We start from the raw sequence: 20,972 nt of genomic DNA, 5'->3' as shown, positions 1-20,972 counted from the left end.
GCTTGGGCTCAAAGCCCTGGTAACCCTGTGAGAGTCCCTACTACTGCTGCTGAGATTGTTGGCCCTTAGAAGACCCTGGTGTATAATTCTGATTCCCTTTCCAAGGGGGTTTCTGTCGAGTAGAGTTTCAGTTCTAAGACCAATCCCATGATTCCTGTCTACCCTGAGTATCCTCTGCCACTAGTGCTATCTCCACTACCTATATGAAGGCAGTAGGGAAGGCCATCCGAACTAGACCCTGAAGTGAGAAATTCAAACCCATGATAAAATGATGTACCTGTAGTTTCTCGTCCTTCAGGTATTTCACATAAGGAAGGAGCTTGAGAAACCTGCTCTCATACTGCGCCACTGTAAGACCTCTCTGATAAAGAGAATGGAACTCCTCTATCTATTTCTGTCAGAAATGCTCTGACAAGTACCTCTCTCGAAATATTTTTGGGAATGATTCCCATGTAAGGGTGTCCATCCTCACTTTTCATATGATCTCCTCCTAATGCCACCAATTGGAGGCATCCCCTCTCAACTGATGAACTGCTAGGCATGCCTTTAGATTATTCCCATAGGGTCGTAATCCAAAGCACTATTGTAGGCTCTGCAACCATGCGTCTGCAACTGTCCCCTTAGTGGAACTCGTAAATAATGGTGGCCCAAGTCGAATCAATTCCTTGATATCATCTCCTACATGTCTGGGAGGTCTGTCAAGTGGGGGTATTCTTTGGTTTATTGACTCACCTTCATGCTCATCCTGCCCCTCTAACTGTCTCGGTGGGGGACTCCTAGTCCTCTCTTTGACTCTGGGCTCGCCTCCTCCAGGTCCCTCTACTTCCACTATTGGCATCTGCTAAACTAGCTAAACTATAGGTACTACTCTCTGCTGAACTACACTGATCAAAGTTTGGAGTGCATCAATAATGTCCTGGTTCGGGTTCGATGGTGGTGGAGGTGGAGGTGGTGAAGGTGGTCCATCCCCCTATCTTGCTCTACCACCTCTCGCCCTATGACCTCTGCCTCGTTGGTTGCTTTGAGTAACAGGAGGCATCCTACACAATTTAATGTTTAGTTTTAAGTTTTCAGAAGCGTAAGGGTTTAAGGTTCCTAGTGTTGAAACTATGCTCTAATACCAAAATGTCATGCCCAAACTATGAGGGAAAAAAAAAACACACAAATCTTTTTTTTTTTTAAATTATAATTATAAGAATGCTCAAAGTTTGATAAGATTAAATCACATTTCAAGAAAAGATTCTCTTCATTACATCTTTAAGTTACAAATCATGTGAAGTCATACATCATTAAAATTTGATGCTCTCACTACTAGGTTGATATAGACAAAAGTTATGTTCTTACATTTCTTATACAACATTATAGTTAAAAATATTTAAATAATAGTGTAGATGACTTCAAGTTAGTTTAATTGAAAATCTAAGTAAATAACAACTACATTAAAACTTATTTTAAATAGCCAATAAATCGATAACATTAAATCTACTTAATGCTCCAAGTTTAGTTTAGCATAAAAATTAAAACTAACTAAATTTTGCATTCTACAAAATTAAACAAAACTATATTAAATTAACAACTAACTAAAACTATTAACAAATAACAAAAGAAAACGAAATCACTAACAAATATAACATAACTTTAAAACTTAATTTTAAAAAATAAAAATAAAACTAATTATCTAAAAACGTGCCAACACTAATACTACCATATATATCTATATAAATTTAAAACAATATCTATAAACAATAAACAATTAATCAATATCCTAAATACATAAGTTATAACTAATACATACTAAGACACATTAAAACTAACTTTACAAAAACTTTTAAATAACAAAACATACTAAACTAAATACTAAATAACAATTTAAACTAAAACTAATTAATACAACTAACAAACATAAAAACTAACTAAACCTACCACTAACCCTTAACACTGCTAACTTAGCTCTTAACCCCCCCTAACAACTATGTCCCCACCCCTAACTCAACGTGCCCCCACTTCCCAAGACCTGTGTGCTACTCAAGGTCTACGCGCTGCAGGCCCGTCTCCCCCTTCACATCCCCCCTGCTTGAGTGAAGGCAGTGAAACCCCCAAGTTGAAACATGGGGAAAGGGAAAAGGTGGGTGGCAAGCAATGAAGGAAAGATATAAAATTTTTTAAAAACTATACTTGCTCTCCCAAGATGTGACGTGCCTTATGTGGCATGCTGACCACAATACCTTGCCCACGCCTAGCCCTTAGGGTTAGAGGAAAAAGGTAAGAGAAAAATTAATTAAGTGGGTAGAGTTTGAATTTCATAATGGTTTAGAATTGAAAAGAACATAGGGTCCTAGGCTAGCTTTGCCTCCTAGCTTCTAAGGATTAATGCAAAAGTTTTGTGGTTGAAGATTAATAACAACCATGTATTGAAATACTTTTAATATTCAAAGGTAATTGATTTATATTCTTTTTATATGAATTAATATTAGATTTTAATTGCAAGTCAAAGGATTAATATAGAGAATATTCTCTGTGGTCCAAGAAGGAATTATATTTTTCTCCATGTATTTTTTAGAGAGGTTTTTCACTCCTGGAGATGCAATTTTTATTTTTTTTGAAGCCCATTTTAGACTAAGTGTTGGCATATTACTTTTGCTATATTTATATTATCTTAAGAGTAAATTCTCCCCTAAGGATTACATGAATCCTAACAAACATACTAACAAGGATGAAAACAAGGTTTATAATTTCTCCTTCTCTCCAATAATCTAAGTTTTATCAATCATACTATATTCAAGGTGTGTGTTCATGCTTTAAGAATTCAAGGAGATACTTAATCTCTTAGTCCAATTGACTTGTTCATAAGGAAATTTAACAAAGAAGAGATAATTTGAGTTCTAAAATTTGGAATCCTAATTCATCCAATACTTATACATCAACTTGGAAGTTTCATCATATCAAATTACTCTTCATTAACAAATTAAAAACTTGAAATATCACAATTCAAGACATTATCTATGATTCTATTTTCTCACCTATATATACAAATTTATTTTTTGAAATCACATGAGAAAAATTCAAGGAGATTCCCATAATCTTTTCCTTTATCTATTATTCATCCCATTTGATGAGCATCCATACAACTGAACATTATGATTAAATCTTATGAGAAGAAAATATACTCAACCATTATTTTATTGGCTAACCTGATTCAAGGCTCAGCCAAGAAGAAATCAAGAAGAAAACCTGGCTTCGTTGCTAATCCAACAAAGTTTGAAATATCAATTTACATAGGATATCAATCCCAAAATTTAACAATATAATGGAATTTTCTTCATGTCCCTCATCAAGTGATTCATATCAAATTTTGCAACACATTTCTATGAACCAAGGAGGGAACAAAAGCTGATCAAGTGACAACAACATGACCAAGAACAAATCCAACATGCATATTCACACAGAGTTATCACTATAAGATTCACAATGAATCAACACTAGGGAAAGGTGGATTCTTTCAACTAGGAGAAGTCAAGCACAACACCAACAAATGCCCAATCGGGGCTATAAACCAAGAACTTCCGTTTTTCCATTTCAACATAGCATAATCATACAAGGTTTGTGCTGACAGGTAGGGGCCCATAACACCCTACCCTTTCTCCCTCTTCTCATCCTGAGAAGAGACTCTACACTAGTTGGAGTCCGACAAAATAGACCTTTCCCAAAATTGGTCACTTCTTCCCTCTCCAAGGGTGAGTAATACCAAAACACCCATGCAAGAAAAATCTCAAAATTGAAAACATAAACATGAAAGGAAATCATCCAAAAAAATAACATGGTTTTCAAAGCTTCCCAACATACCCACAAACATACAAACATTGAAACAACAACAAGGTAGCATGAGCATGAAACAAGAATGAAAACTGAACAAGGGAGATGAGAATTTTCAACCTTCACAAAGGGGTAATGGCATTGAACAAGTTTGAGTAGAGCTTCCCTTTCCTTGCTTCAATCTTCAAGAACTCCTCTCTAAATGTAGAGATTGGATAACAACCTCCACAAGTCCAAGAAGGGCCTCTAAATAAGCCTCAAACTCAACCACCAAAAAGAGTAATAACTACTTCCACCCACTAGCAAATTCTAGAAACTCCTAACTCAACCCACACTATGGTTAAACTCTAAGTGGAGGTGAAGTGAGGTGACTCAAGATAACCACTTGCAATTTTCGCACAAAGGAAAAAAAAGACTTTTTGAGTGGCCTCAAAAGTCAAAAAAAGGGGCTTAGGGATTGGAAAAGACCCCTAACCCATACCCACACCCTTTGGGTATAATAATTTCATGATTTAAGCCTTAGGGAAAAGGTTTAGAGCCAAACAAAATCTAGGAATAAAATAGGACCATCTAACTATTCTAACATTGCAGATTAAACACTAATCAGGATTAAGGGAAGACTAACCTCGATTAAGAACCAAAAAGAAAACTGACACCAACTAAACCAACTTGGATCCAAAGGTTAAACAACTAACCCTAAATAGCACACTGAAGCACATAAACAATTTACGAGTGTGAAGCGACACTAAAAGAACATAATTATGAACATTAACATTCACTGAACAAAGAAGATACATACATATATCTCAGAATACAAATACGTGAATTACAAACAACAAGGTTTCCAAAATTAGTACATAGAGATTAGTTCTCTTCCTCTGTCCGTTTCCTCGACTAAAATATCTACACACTCATTGCACACATTAGTAGTCCCAAAAATCACATGTACATATATACATATAAAAAATTCACATAAATTGAAACATACATCAATCAGGGTTTCTTTCATCCTACTTAATTCTTAATCATAAAGATTCCAAAAGTCAATGTGTTAATCCTTCATTTTACTAAATTCATCATCATACATAAACATAAAGCCTTAAACGACAAACATCAATATATTTGAAAGTAACATCACATAACATGAAATCATATAGTATGTTCTAAGTATCAGATAATGTCTCAACATCTCGAGTCGTGAGTATCAAAATGATAAAGTAATAACTAAAGCTATGAAGGGTCAGGGCGAGGCCTCACACAATATAAGAATACAAACTTCAATTATCAGAATTCCTCCATAGAACTCTGATCTCCAAAATTTCCAATAATTAATCTAATAGGTTTGACTATGAATTTCAACCATAGCCCCGTGTTCTTTTCAAATCTATGCATATAAAATTCTCAAATAAATTAATCACACTAAATTATGAAATTCCTCAGAAGACATATGGAAGACACGAAGAAGATAGGAAATACATGATGCAGAAATAGCATAAGTAAAATCACAAGAATCTACCCGAATTTTGATGCTAAATCTCTCTTCCTCAGAAAACCCGCAGAGCAAGCTCCCTTCTTCAGAATTCTCAAATCCTCCAATGCTCCAAATTGCACTCCAAATGCTATGTCTAGGCTTCTAAGAATGCCTGAATATAAAGAAAATTCACCATAGACCTTCAAGATAAAATATGAAAACCCATCATAGAGAAAATCACTCAAGATCAGTCTAAAGGGTTAAAAATCATGAATTATGTCATCCAACACATTCGTTGGGTAAAATATCTAGATGCTTGTCCTACCTCACTAGGACAATTGGCTTAAAGGTTTGGGATTTGGACTTGAGAATTTATCTCCCTTCTCTTATCATTGAGATAGTATAATAGGTTATGCTCATCCTGGCAATTCAGGGAAGTCGATACCCGGTACCTGCAACCTGTAGAAAAACCATGCATGTACATACAATATATAATGGTAAGCTAAATAGACAATGACAGGAAGTGGTGCATTATAGATCCCGACTTTGCAGGTGACTACGACTCCCTTCCTTAACCACATCAGAAATGCCATACAATAAGAAAACACACACACCATACACATGAAAGTATGGGGTACGTATCCATATTAAAACACATGAGATAATAAACCATCTAACTAATCATCAAAAATAACTAAAAACAATATAATGATCATCATGTATGCATGAAATGTAATGTCTAAATAATCTCATCACATAACCTCTGAATCCATAACATAATGTTTGATAGTGTCAAAACAATACCACTAATCCATCAACATAAAACTAGTCCATCATAGTATGATAACAATAGCAACAATATGTCCAAAAAAGATGTGAATGAGGGTAGGCACTACATCCACCCCCCTTGGGTTAGGCTTACTCCTAGAAGCCTACAAACAAGTAGGGATATAACTCCCTCAATCTAGCTGCATCCTCCTAAGTAGCTGACGAATCATCAATAGGGTCCCATTAGACCCTTACCTGCTTGATGGTTCGACCCCTAAGGGTCAACTCCCACTACTCCAGAATATGAACCGGCTCCAAAGCCAGCTGCCCGTCCTGTACCTGCAATGCATTCCAATCAAGAATATGTACAATATCAGGTATATACTGTCAAAGTACTAAAACATGGAAAACATCATGAATGCGAGATGGGCTGGGTGGTAGAGCAAGGCGGTAAGCAACCGAGCCAACCCTCTCTAAAATCTTGAATGGTCCCATAAAGCGAGGTGCTATCTTAGAACCCTTTTCGTACCAAATTAGACTCTTTCATGGACGCACTCTCAAGAAAACCTTATCTCCCACAGCAAACTGCTTATCAATCCTATGAGCATCGGCATATTTCTTCTACCTATCTTGTGCCATAGTTAAATTCTCATGGATACGCACCACTTGTTGCTCCATATTGCGAAGCATCTCAGGACCCAACAGGATGCGATCCTCAAGACTATCCCAACTCAATGGTGTATGACAAGGACGTCCATATAATGCCTGAAATGGTGCCATACCAATAGAACTATGATACCCATTGTTGTAAGAAAACTCCACCAGGTAGAGATAATCCTCCCAATGTGTTTGCCTATCCATCATATACATCTGTAACATATCCTCCAAAACTTGATTCACCCTCTCTATCTGACCATCAGTCTTTGGATGATATGTCAAACTAAAGTTTAACTATGCTCCAAGCTCATGCTGCAGTGACGTCCAGAATGTAGATGTGAATACAGGATCCCTGTCAGAAATGATTTTTCTAGGAATACCATGTAATCTCACAATGTCACACATGAAGACATTAGCTATAGAAACTACTATGTAGGAAGACCTGATCAGTGAAAAATGCACCACCTTAGTTAATTGATCAACGGTAACCATGATAGCATCATGATGCCGAACTGTCATAGGTAATCCTACTATAAAATCTATGGAGATGATATCCCACTTCCAAGAAGGAATGAGATTAGGCTACAAAAGTCCAACCGGGTGCTGATGTTTTGCCTTAACTCTCTGACACTCAAGGCACCTAGCCACAAAATTAGCAATATCTCGCTTTATCCCAGACCAAAAGAACAAACGTCTCAAATTAGCATGCATCTTCTTAACACCTGGATGTGCTGAGTAAGGTGTACGATGGGCTTCTGCTAGTATCAAGGTGCAAAGCTCATCCAAAAAATGGCACATAAATCCTCCCCAAATGTCTCAAAAGACCATCTGATTCTCGAATGTAACCTACAAACTTACCTTCCAAAGGTCTTCTTGAATCTATCTCTCTGCACACTTCTTGATACCATGAATCTGTAGGAAGTGCCTGAACAATCTGACTCCTCAAATCCACTCTAAGAGTCATTGATGATACCACATGTCTCCTGCGACTCAAAGCATCTGCCACCAGATTCCCCTTACCTTGAATGTACTTAACCTCAAAATCATACTCACATAGAAACTCCATCCATCACCTCTAGCGAGCATTCAAATTAGGCTGAGTAAAAATGTACTGAAGACTACGATGATCACTGTGTAGCTCAAATTTGTGCCCCAACAAGAAATGTCTCCTTCTAGTCAAAGCATGAACTATTGTTGCTAACTCAAGATCATGCGTAGGATAATTTAACTCATGATCCTTGAGCTTATGTGATTCATACGCAATCACCCATCCTTTCTGCATCAACACTGCCCCAATCCCTTCAAAAGAAGCATCTATACATACCATAAAATCACCTTTCGGATCAGGTACAGCTAAAATCGGTGCACTGGTCAAAAGCTCCTTGAGCTTCTGGAAAGCTTCCTCACATTTCTCTGTCCATACAAACTTCTTTCCTTTCCTCTGAAGAGAAGTGATAGGATGTGCTATCGTAGAGAAGTTTTGGACAAATCTGTGATAATAATCGGCTAAACTCATGAAACTACGAATCTCTGACACATTAGTTGGTGTAGGCCAATCTATTATCACTTGAATATTTGTAGGATCCACTAAAATACCATCACCTGAAATAACATGTCCTAAATACTAAATCTCTGACTTGAAGAATTCACACGTAGCTGCATTAGCATAAAGCTGATTGTCTCTCAAAGACTGTAATACCAACCGCAGGTGTTCCTCATGCTCCTTCTGAGTCTTTGAATGTATCAATATGTCATCAAAAAACACGAGTACAAACCTGTCTAGATAAGATCGAAACACACCATTCATCAAACTCATGAAAACCGATGGAGTGTTAGTCAATCCAAATGGTACCACTGTGAACTCATAATGCCCATAGCAAGTACAAAAAGTAGTCTTATGAATATCTGCTTCCTTAATGCGAAGCTGGTGGCATACTGACTTAAGATCAATCTTGGAGAATATTGTAGCTCCCTTGATCTGATTGAATAAGTCATCAATCCTAGGTAAAGGATACCTATTCTTAATAGTCACCTTATTCAACTCTCTATAGTCAATACAAAGGTGCAAAAAACTGTCTTTCTTCTTCACAAAGAGCACTAGAGCTCCCCATGGTGATACACTAGGTCGAATGCTCCCTTTGGCTAGAAGTTCCTCTAGCTAAAGATGTAGCTCATCCAATTATTGTGTCATCATGCGATAAGGAGCTTTAGAGATAGGCTTTGCTCTAGGAATTAGATCAATACTAAAGTCAATGTCCCTCTTTGGAGGCATGCCTGGAACCTCACTTGGAAAAACATCTGCGTACTCTTGCAAAATCGAGTGATCTAAAGTCTCCCTCATAGGATCTTCCTCATCAAGATCATTTACCATAATAGCAAATATCTGACATCTCTTACAAAAAATTCACTTCAATTGTATAGCAAAAATCATCCCCAGAGATATAGGCCTCAGTATCCCAACTATTTGCACATCATTCCCTTGGTCATCTTGGCACAAAATGATCTTCTTTCTACAATCTATACTAGCTCTATGAAATCCAAGCTAGTACATGCCTAAAACCACATCATAGGAACCAAGGGGTATGACTCAAAGATCCACTGCAGTATCAAAGATTCCTAAGCTAAGCCCACACTTATGAACTAGAAAGTCTGTGGAGGCCTTAATGCTTGAGGCTAGTTCCACTTGCCAACCATGATCTTGCTTCACCGCATCTAGCTTACACTTAGAAACTATAGATGGTGAAATAAATGAATCTGTAACTCCTGAATCAAACAATACTGAAAGAGATATACCTCTAGTAGCACCTGTGGTCTCAATCACTATTCCCGGGTGATCTACCTGACATTGATCAACTGCTACAAAGACTCTATGAGCTCTACCTACATCACCGATTGTAGGCTCTGAAACGGTAGGTCTAGGTCCTAAAAATTGAGGTGCTTGTTGAGGACACTGAGCTGCATAATGTCCAATCTGATCACATGAAAAATATTTTGTATTTTTGCCAGAACCTCTTCCCATAGGTGGTACATTTGATTGCTGACGACTGTTCCTGCTCACAAAAGACTGGCTACTCTGAGCTAGCTGATTGGACTGATTCTATTTATTGCGTTGAGCATTGCAGTTGTTCTTAGTGTAAGAACCTTTGCCACCACCTTGAACCTGGAAATTCGATCCCTTCTGTTGCTGTGTCTACTGAGACTGTTGTTGATACTGTTTCCCCTTAGAGAAAGAAAATTTCTTGTTACCACCTGAATTGTAGTTGCCTTTAGATCCTGGTGCTACTGGTGCTCTTACAAAACCACCTTGACCAAGGTTGACACTTTGGTCAACAAGGATAGCTCGATGTATTGCATCCTTGAGGGTTTTTGGCTCAAATACCTTAACTCCCCCAATAATACGGTTATTCAAACCCCTAATAAAATGTTGTGTCAATTGAGCTGAATTTTCACTGAACCCTGAAAAAGACATGAGCTCATCAAACTTACGCTCATACTCGGTCACTGACAAAGTGTACTGTCTAAGATTATGAAATTCATCAGCCCTTTTCTATTTCCATTCCTTTTGTAGAAATCATTTACAAAAACTCTCTAAGAATAACTCCCATGTAACACTGCTCATATCAATTCCCAACTTCTTCTCCTCTATCATCTACCAAGTGGCCCCAAAATTCTCTAGATTAGTGATCGCAAATATTGCCTTAACGTTGCTGTCGAACTCCTGCATGGCAAAAATCCTATTGAGAGAAATAAGCCACTGCTTGGCCACATAACCAGAACCTTGCCCATTGAAAGGCTTAACCTTGGATCTTGAAAGATCCTTCATCTAAGTGGACACAATGGACCTTTTACGATCCTTCTGAGGACTTCTAGATCTAGGTCTATGCTCTTGTTCTGTCTGATGCACTTTGGGATACTCTTGAACAGGAGGTAGACGTTCCAAAATAGTCTGCATCATCTGCCTCAAACCAACCTCTTCAGACTCAACTTGGTCCTCTCTATGGCTCTCTTCCTGCTGCCTACTAGAGTGCTCTTCCCTGCTCTCTACATGAGTCGATACCTCATGGGCAGACTCATGGACACTGATAGCTCTACCATGACCATGGCCTCTTCCACAGCCTCTACCATGACCTCTAATAGAAGACCTAGTCCAAGATACCGTCCTGCAATAGTACAAGGTACTAAGTTCAGTTCTATGTTTAGGTTTAAGTTGAAATTTCCAGTTTTGAAATTAAGTGTTGAAGTATGAAAAATATTCAAGTAACAGTTTGAGTTCTATTTTGTTTTAGTTCACCTAGTTCAAGTTCTAAAAATTACACTTAATAGTTCAAATTTCTAGTTGTTCCAAAATATCCAAAGCTTCCAATGTAGAAACTCGGGCTCTGATACCAAATGTAATGCCCCGCCAAGGGATCCAAAGAATTAAACTAGAACTTCACTAAGTTTAGTAGCATTTTTTTTTCATCAAAGTAAACACCACGTATAACTTATGCACAATAACAAAAGCAATAGCAATGTCCATCTGAAATTAAACATAACATACATAACATGTTACATTCTTTAAGATCTCTTAACGTTGAATTACATACATAAATTCATCTAGTACAACATCCACATGAAATAATAATGATAAGTCTAATGTTTATACATTACATTTTAAATACTCAATCATCCACTATACATGTCACAGGGTATGACAAGCTCAAAAGAATATACATACATAGAATAAGGTACATCTTCCTATTCTAATCCATGATACATCAAAGTAAAGATACTCATATGATACATCATCATAGAAGACATATACATCCATCATAAAGATCAAACATAATAAACTAAGTGCACAGTTCCTCCCAACCGTTAATAGCATCATTAGACCATCGTGGATCCTAGCCATCCCTCCGTGCATAACATTCTGAATCACCGAAGAGATCATCGGTACTAACATAGTAGGAATGTCACTCCTAACATATATAACATCATATGTAGAAAGTAATCTAACATGCAAATAAAAGCATAAGATAACATCATCTAAAATATACTAATCATCAATAAAAAGGATACATATCCATCATCATGAAGGATGCATTAGCCACGATGTCTCAATGAATCTCAAAATGATAAGAGTGGAAAATACACTACCACTCGACTACGTGGTACCTAAGTGGTCCACTCCCACCGTGCTAAGGAGATAATCTCAAGTCTCAAATAGGCTATCCAAAATCACATAGCACAAATCTCTATAAGCTCAAGAATCCTTAAATTATACTAACTCAAAAATTCCAAACACAAGATCTGACGTCTAATCTCCAGAGGCACACAATGACATGTAGGAACCTACTATGCAAGTGGGAAAGTGTCATCGTAATTATCACATACAAGTTACCCTGGTAGTTAGCTAAACTCCACGGGTCCATACTAATTTCATACGGCCACTAGTATCCTCTCATACTAATGAGGTATACTACGGAATGCAAGGTCACATCCATGCATCTCACTACTCCCATCCTAGCCTGTACAAGCACTCAAGGCATGGGCGAGAAAAAAAATCTTATCTTCTTAGGTTCATTCAGTTAGTATTAGGTGTGAATGTTATCACTTATTAATCTAACTTATAATGAGTTACCCTGGCAGCCTCTTAGGGCCCCGGCCCCCATTGCAAGCCACTTCCCATCACTACATGCAGATATCCTACCCTAATGCTCATGGAATCATAAATCTCAAAATCACAAAAGATAATCCATAATAAAATCATCAAATATGCATAAAGTATCAAATCTCCATGAGCTAACATCCATAGAAAATCATGAACACAATAGCTCTCTATTGGCAACTGAAGTATCACTGATAATCAAAGTATCCAATGGTTCTCAATAACCAAAATCTATCTCAATCAAACTGATCGAAGACTCCAAAAATGGTTGAGTCAAACATGTCACATCATGACATCATCAAGAATAAATCTACATTCTAGTCCCATCACGGTGACTAGAAAATAACCAAGGTTAACTGATCGATGACCAAAAATAATGGTTAAGTCAAGTATCTCATACATAAGAATCTCAACAAACAATACATAGAGCATTCCATCACATAACCATGGTTGGGTTTATAAAGATCGAGATTAAAATATCATCATGACATCACAATCACATAACTCTCAAGCCTCTAGTAGACGTCCTATAACTAGTCAACACTAGTCAACCCAAAACCCAAAACAACATCATAAGAGTACACAATGTAAACACATATTTTGGTTTTGCTAAAATTACATACTTGAATTAAATGTGGAGGTTTCTAGTTTATGTTTTCCAACTTAGATATCAAGTGGAGAAATTTCATGTTTTACCTAACCCATGTATTTGTTTAATAGATAAAAGTTTCTCCCCCAAAACCACTAGACTCAATTCTAATTTATCTAATAGTATTTTTTTTGAAAATAACATTTCCAATGAAACCAACATATTTCAAAACTTTGATTTATAACAAGTTCTAATAATCAACCTTAAATAAACTAAGGTTAATTAAGTTAATTATTAATACCTCTTCATTTTAATAATAATTGATAAATTATTATTCATATTTTTAAAATCATTTATCTTTACAAATTGATCCATCTATTCAAATCATTTTAAATAAAATAATTAGTTATAATTAATAATATATATACATACATAAATACATATATATAATAATAACATATAACAATATTTAATAATGAAAATACTTAATAACATTATATGTAAGACCGAATAAGGAAAATATTATACAAAAGCGATATGTCATCGCTATCGCTCGTACCCTGTGCTTGAATGTATTCGGTGCGGGTGTTGGATCTGTACTACCCACGATGGCAGTAAACACCTGCGACTACTATCATTGAGCCATATATAGGTCATGATGTCAGTCATGTCAGTCGCGATAGTCCCTCCATTAATAACAACAGATGAAAGGGAGGGAGTACAAGGTATAACCCGCCCCTCCAAATAAATGTTTTTCCACTTTCATTCAATTTTTAACAAATATATATATATATATATATAATATATATATATTATATATATATATACATATGTATGTATATATATATATATATAAAGGTATATATATATAAATATATATATATATATATATATATATATAAATATATATATATATATATATATATATATATATATATATGAATATATACAGAATTAAAAATATCACATTACATGAACATATATATAATTGCATATATATATATATATGTATGTATGTATGTATAAGCAAATTGACAATATATGAATACAAACTTCAATTTTTAGAATTCCTCCATAGACCTCTGATCTCCAAAATTTTCAATAATTAATCTAATGGGTTTGACTATGAATTTCAACCCTAGCCTCGTGTTCTTTTCAAATCTATGCATATAAATTTTTTAAATAAATTAATCATAGTAAATTATGAAATTCCTCAGAAGACATATGGAAGACACGAAGAAGACAGGAAATGCATGATGTGGAAATAGCATAAGTAAAATCACAAGAATCTACCCGAATTCTGATGCTAAATTGCTCTTCTTCAAAAAACCTGCAGAGCAAGCTCCCTTCTTCAGAATTCTTGAATCCTCCAATGCTCCAAATTGCAATCTAAACGCTATGTCTAGTCTTCTAAGAATGCCTGAATATAAAGAGCTCTCAAGAAACATCTAGAATGCCTCTAGAAATAGCTAAAAGGTGTCACCAACTAAGCATGGGTTCTTTCCAACCTTTTTGATGAGCCATAGGGTTGTAGATACCATGTGCTTAATTGATGCACTAACCTCCATGTTGTTGACACTTGAGAAATAGAAAAGTGTGTTAATTTCCGTGCAAGCTTATAACTCCAATTCACTCTTTATATAATTTCTATTTAAATATTTATAACTTTTATTTTAATTATTTATTTATTACTTTATTATTATTTTATAATTATTATTAATTTTAATTTTCTAATTTTCTTTATTTAATTCTTTTTCCTTAATCATTCTCATTTAATTAATTATAATCAAAATATCAAATAACATGATATTTTATATTAATTTTTTCAAATAATTAATTTATTAATTAAATCTATTTATTAAGACTTAATTAATAGAAAATTCACCATAGACCTCCAAGATAAAATATGAAAACCCATCATAGAGAAAATCACTCAAAATCAGTCTAAAGGGTTAAAAATCATGAATTATGTCATCTAACACATTCAGTGGGTAAAATATCCAGATACTTGTCCTACCTCACTAGGACAATTGGCTTAAAGGTTTGGGATTTGGACTTGAGAATTTATCTCCCTTCTCTTATCATTGAGATAGTATAATAGGGTACGCTCATCCTGGCAATTCAGGAAAGTCGATACCCGATACCTACACCTTGTAGAAAAACCATGCATGTACATACAATATATAATGCTAAGCTAAACAGACAATGGCAGGAAGTGATGCATCATGTAGATCCCGACTATGTAGGTGACTATGACTCCCTTCCTTCACTACATCAGAAATGCCATACAAAAAGAAAACACACACACTATACACATGTAAGTATGGGGTAAGTATCCATAATAAAACACATGAGATAATAAATCATCTAACTAATCATCAATAGTAACTAAAAATAATATAATGATCATCATGTATGCATGAAATGTAATGTCTAAATGATCTCATCACATAACCTCTGAATCCATAACATAATGTCTGATAGTGTCAAAACAATACCACTAATCCATCAACATAAAACTAGTCCATCATAGTCTGATAATAATAGAAACAATATGTCAAAAAAATATGTGAACAAGGGTAGGCACTACATAATTAAATAACTTCATTTAATTAATTAGGAATGGCTTCCTATTTAATTAAATAACTTTGTTTAATTAATTAGAAGTAAGTAATCCATTTAATTAAATAATTTCCTTTAATTAATTAGAAATAACCTTCCCATTTAATTAAATAATTACATTTAATTAATCAAGATAGATGTATTTATTAAATGTATGTAAAAATATGAGAAAATGTGAGTATGAATTCCAGCAGCGATTTAATGCAAATTCTCCAAATTCATCCTCTCCTAAAATGAAGAGATGAGGGTCTCTTAAATAGACTTTCTTGGAATCCATCAAGGGTTGAGATCAAATTCAATCAACAGTCAGAATTAAAGTTGAAGTTCAGTCATAAAGGGAGATTCTCAAATTAAAGGGAGTTAACAGATTAAATTTGAGTAAAATAAGGAGTTAACTGATTTAATTTGAGTAGAAAAAGGAGTTAACTGATTTAACTCATTTTTTATCAATAGTGAACTAGAAATTTCCCTTTTTGATCTGATGAGAGATTTTGTTGAGATATTTAATTTAATAAAATGAGATATGCTCTCATAATTACTTTTTCTATTTAATTAAATAATCTTTTAATTAATTAAAGACACTTTTCTTATTTAATTAAATAATTTCATTTAACTAATTAGGAATGGAATTCTATTTAATTAAATAACTTTGTTTAATTAATTAGAAGTAAGTACTCCATTTCATTAAATAATTTCCCTTAATTAATTAGAAATACCTTTCCCATTTAATTAAATAATTACATTTAATTAATCAAGATAGGCGTATTTATTAAATGTATGTAAAAATATAAGCAAATGTGACTATGAATTCCAGCAACGATTTGATGCAAATTCTCCAAATTCATCGTCTCCTAAAATAAACAGATGAGAGTCTCTTAAATAGACTTTCCTGGAATCCATCAACGGTTGAGATCAAATTCAATCAATAATCAGGATTAAAGTTGAAGTTCAGTCATAAAGGGAGACTCCCAAATTAAAGGGAGTTAACAGATTTAATTTGAGTAAAATAAGGAGTTAACTAATTTAATTTGAGTAGAAAAAGGAGTTAACTGATTTAACTCATTTTTTATCAATAGTGAACTAAAAATTTCCCTTTTTGAACTGAAGAGAGATTTTGTTGAGATATTTAATTTAATAAAATGAGATATGCTCTCATAATTACTTTTTCTATTTAATTAAATAATCTTTTAATTAATTAGAGACACTTTTCTTATTTAATTAAAAAACTTCATTTAATTAATTAGGAATGGTTTCCTATTTAATTAAATAACTTTGTTAAATTAATTAGAAGTAAGTACTCCATTTAATTAAATAATTTTGTTTAATTAATTAAAAATACCTTTCCCATTTAATTAAATAATTGCATTTAATTAATCAAGATAGGCGTATTTATTAAATGTGTGTAAAAATATGAGCAAATCTGAGTATGAATTCTAGCAGCGATTCATTGCAAATTCTCCAAATTCATCCTCTCCTAAAATGAAGAGATGAGGGTCTCTTAAATAGACTTTCCTTGAATCCATCAAAAGTTGAGATCAAATTCAATCAACGGTCAGGATTAAAGTTGAAGTTTAGTCATAAAGGGAGACTCCCAAATTAAAGGGAGTTCACAAATTTAATTTGAGTAAAATAAGGAGTTAACTGATTTAATTTGAGTAGAAAAAGAAGTTAACTGATTTAGCTCTTTTTTTTATCAATAGTGAACTGAAAATTTCACTTTTTAAACTGAATAGAAATTTTGTTGAGATATTTAATTTAATAAAATGAGATATGCTCTCATAATTATTTTTTCTATTTAATTAAATAATCTTTTAGTTAATTAGAGACACTTTTCTTATTTAATTAAATAACTTTATTTAACTAATTAGGAATGGCTTCCTATTTAATTAAATAAATTTTTTTAATTAATTAGAAGTAATTAATCCATTTAATTAAATAATTTTGTTTAATTAATTAGAAATACGTTTCCCATTTATTTAAATAATTACATTTAATTAATCAAGTTAGGCATATTTATTAAATATATGTAAAAATATGAGCAAATGTGAGTATGAATTCTAGCAGCGATTCGATGCAAATTCTCCAAATTCATCCTCTCCTAAAATGAAGAGATGAGGGTCTCTTAAATAGACTTTCCTGGAATCCATCAACGGTTGAGATCAAATTCAATTAATGGTCTTGATTAAAGTTGAAGTTCAGTCATAAAGGGAGATTCCCAAATTAAAGGGAGTTAACAGATTTAATTTGAGTAAAATAAAGAATTAACTAATTTAATTTGAGTAGAAAAAGGAGTTAACTTATTTAACTCATTTTTTATCAATAGTGAACTGAAAATTTCCCTTTTTGAACTGAAGAGAGATTTTGTTGAGATATTTAATTTAATAAAATGAGATATGCTTTCATAATTACCTTTTCTATTTAATTAAATAACTTCATTTAACTAATTACGAATCGCTTCCTATTTAATTAAATAACTTTTTTTAATTAATAAAAAGTAAGTACTCCATTTAATTAAATAATTTTGTTTAATTAATTTGAAATACCTTTCCCATTTAATTAAATAATTACATTTAATTAATCAAGATATGCACATTTATTTAATGTATGTAAAAATATGAGCAAATGTGAGTATGAATTTCAGCAGTGATTCAATGCAAATTCTCCAAATTCATCCTCTCCTAAAATGAAGAGATGACGGTCTCTTAAGTAGACTTTCCTGGAATCCATCAACGATTGAGATCAAATTCAATCAACGGTCAGGATTAAAGTTGAAGTTCAGTCATAAAGGGAGATTCTCAAATTAAAGGGAGTTAACAGATTTAATTTGAGTAAAATAAGGAGTTAACTAATTTAATTTGAGTTGAAAAAGGAGTTAACTGATTTAACTCATTTTTTATCAATAGTGAAATGAAAATTTCCCTTTTTGAATTGAAGAGAGATTTTGTTGAGATATTTAATTTAATAAAATGAGATATGCTCTGATAATTACTTTTTCTATTTAATTAAATAATCTTTTAATTAATTAGAGACACTTTTCTTATTTAATTAAATAACTTCATTTAATTAATTAGGAATGGCTTATTATTTAATTAAACAACTTTGTTTAATTAATTAGAAGTAAGTACTCCATTTAATTAAATAATATTGTTTAATTAATTAGAAATACCTTTCCCATTTAATTAAATAATTACATTTAATTAATCAATATAGGCGTAATTATTAAATGTATGCAAAAATATGAGCAAATGTGAGTATGAATTCCAGTAGTGATTCAATGCAAATTCTCCAAATTCATCCTCTCCTAAAATGAAGAGATGAGGATCTTCTAAATAGACTTTCCTAAAATCTATCAACAGTTGAGATCAAATTCAATCAACGGTCAGGATTAAAGTTGAAGTTCAGTCATAAAGGAAGATTCTCAAATTAAAGGGAGTTAATAGATTTAATTTGAGTAAAATAAGGAGTTAACTAGTTTAATTTGAGTAGAAAAAGGAGTTAACTGATTTAACTCATTTTTTATCAATAGTGAACTGAAAATTTCCCTTTTTTAACTGAAGAAAGATTTTGTTGAGATATTTAATTTAATAAAATGAGATATGCTCTCATAATTACTTTTTCTATTTAATTAAATAATCTTTTAATTAATTAGAAACACTTTTCTTATTTAATTAAATAAATTCATTTAATTAATTAGGAATGGCTTCCTATTTAAATAAATAAGTTTGTTTAATTAATTAGAATTAAGTACTCCATTTAATTAAATAATTTCATTTAATTAATTACAAATACCTTTCCCATTTAATTAAATAATTACATTTAATTAATCAAGATAGGCGTATTTATTAAATGTATGTACAAATATGAGAAAATGTGAGTATGAATTCCAACAATGATTCGATGCAAATTCTCCAAATTCATCCTCTCCTAAAATGAAGAGATGATGGTCTCTTAAATAGACTTTCCTGGAATCCATCAACAGTTGAGATCAAATTCATTCAACGGTCAGGATTAAAGTTGAAGTTCAGTTATAAAGGGAGATTCTCAAATCAAAGAGAATTAATAGATTTAATTTGAGTAAAATAAGGAGTTAACGGATTTAATTTGAGTAGAAAAAGGAGTTAACTAATTTAACTTCTTTTTATCAATAGTGAACTGAAAATTTCCCTTTTTGAACTGAAGAGAGATTTTGTTGAGATATTTAATTTAATAAAATGAGATATGCTCTCATAATTAATTTTTCTATTTAATTAAATAATCTTTTAATTAATTAGAGACACTTTTCTTATTTAATTAAATAACTTCATTTAATTAATTAGGAATGGCTTCCTATTTAATTAAATAAGTTTGTTTAATTAATTAGAAGTAAGTACTCCATTTAATTAAATAATTTCATTTAATTAATTAGAAATACCTTTCCCATTTAATTAAATAATTACATTTAATTAATCAAGATAAGCATATTTATTAAATGTATTTAAAAATATGAGCAAATGTGAGTATGAATTCCAACAACGATTCGATGCAAATTCTTCATATTCATCCTCTCCTAAAATAAAGAGATGAGGGTCTCTTAAATAGACTTTTCTGGATTCCATCAATGGTTGAGATCAAGTTCAATCAACGGTCAGGATTGAAGTTGAAGTTCAGTCATAAAGGGAGTTTCTCAAATTAAAGGGAGTTAACAGATTTAATTTAAGTAAAATAAGGAGTTGACTGATTTAATTTGAGTAGAAAGAGGAGTTAATTAATTTAACTCATTTTTTTATCAATAGTGAACTAAAAATTTCCCTTTTTCAATTGAAGAGAGATTTTGTTGAGATATTTAATTTAATAAAATGAGATATGCTCTCATAATTACTTTTTCTATTTAATTAAATAATCTTTTAATTAAGTAGAGACACTTTTCTTATTTAATTAAATAACTTCATTTAATTAATTAGGAATGGCTTCCTATTTAATTAAATAACTTTGTTTAATTAATTAGATGTAAGTACTCCATTTAATTAAATAATTTCGTTTAATTAATTTTTTTTTGAAAAATAGGGGTAAAAATTTATTCAGTGAATGCCAAATTACAAAGGCCTCAGGCCCAATCCAACAAACCACTACCCAAAACCATTAAGTTCTATCTTTTTCCACTAAATGCTCAAAAGTCCCTACATAATCAACAGGAAGATCATTCGTATCAAAAATATTCCAACTAGCACCTTTCTCCGAAGCCCATTTAGCTAAGACATCAGCAACTCCATTCCATTCTTTGGGAATATGACAATAGGAAATCTCATCAACAAAGCTACTCAAGTGAAGAATCTCTCTAACAAGAGAGGCAATATGCCAGTTATAGAGAATATGAAACAAACCATGCCATCTGCATCTCTCCCAATTCCCCCCTCACCAGCCTA

The sequence above is a fragment of the Cupressus sempervirens genome, chromosome 1 (assembly GCF_028749045.1).
Source record: "Cupressus sempervirens isolate cs-2001-9-10 chromosome 1, ASM2874904v1, whole genome shotgun sequence".
Taxonomy (NCBI): domain Eukaryota; kingdom Viridiplantae; phylum Streptophyta; class Pinopsida; order Cupressales; family Cupressaceae; genus Cupressus; species Cupressus sempervirens.
The sequence above is the reverse complement of the archived record's forward strand: the minus strand, read 5'-3'. Positions refer to the sequence as shown.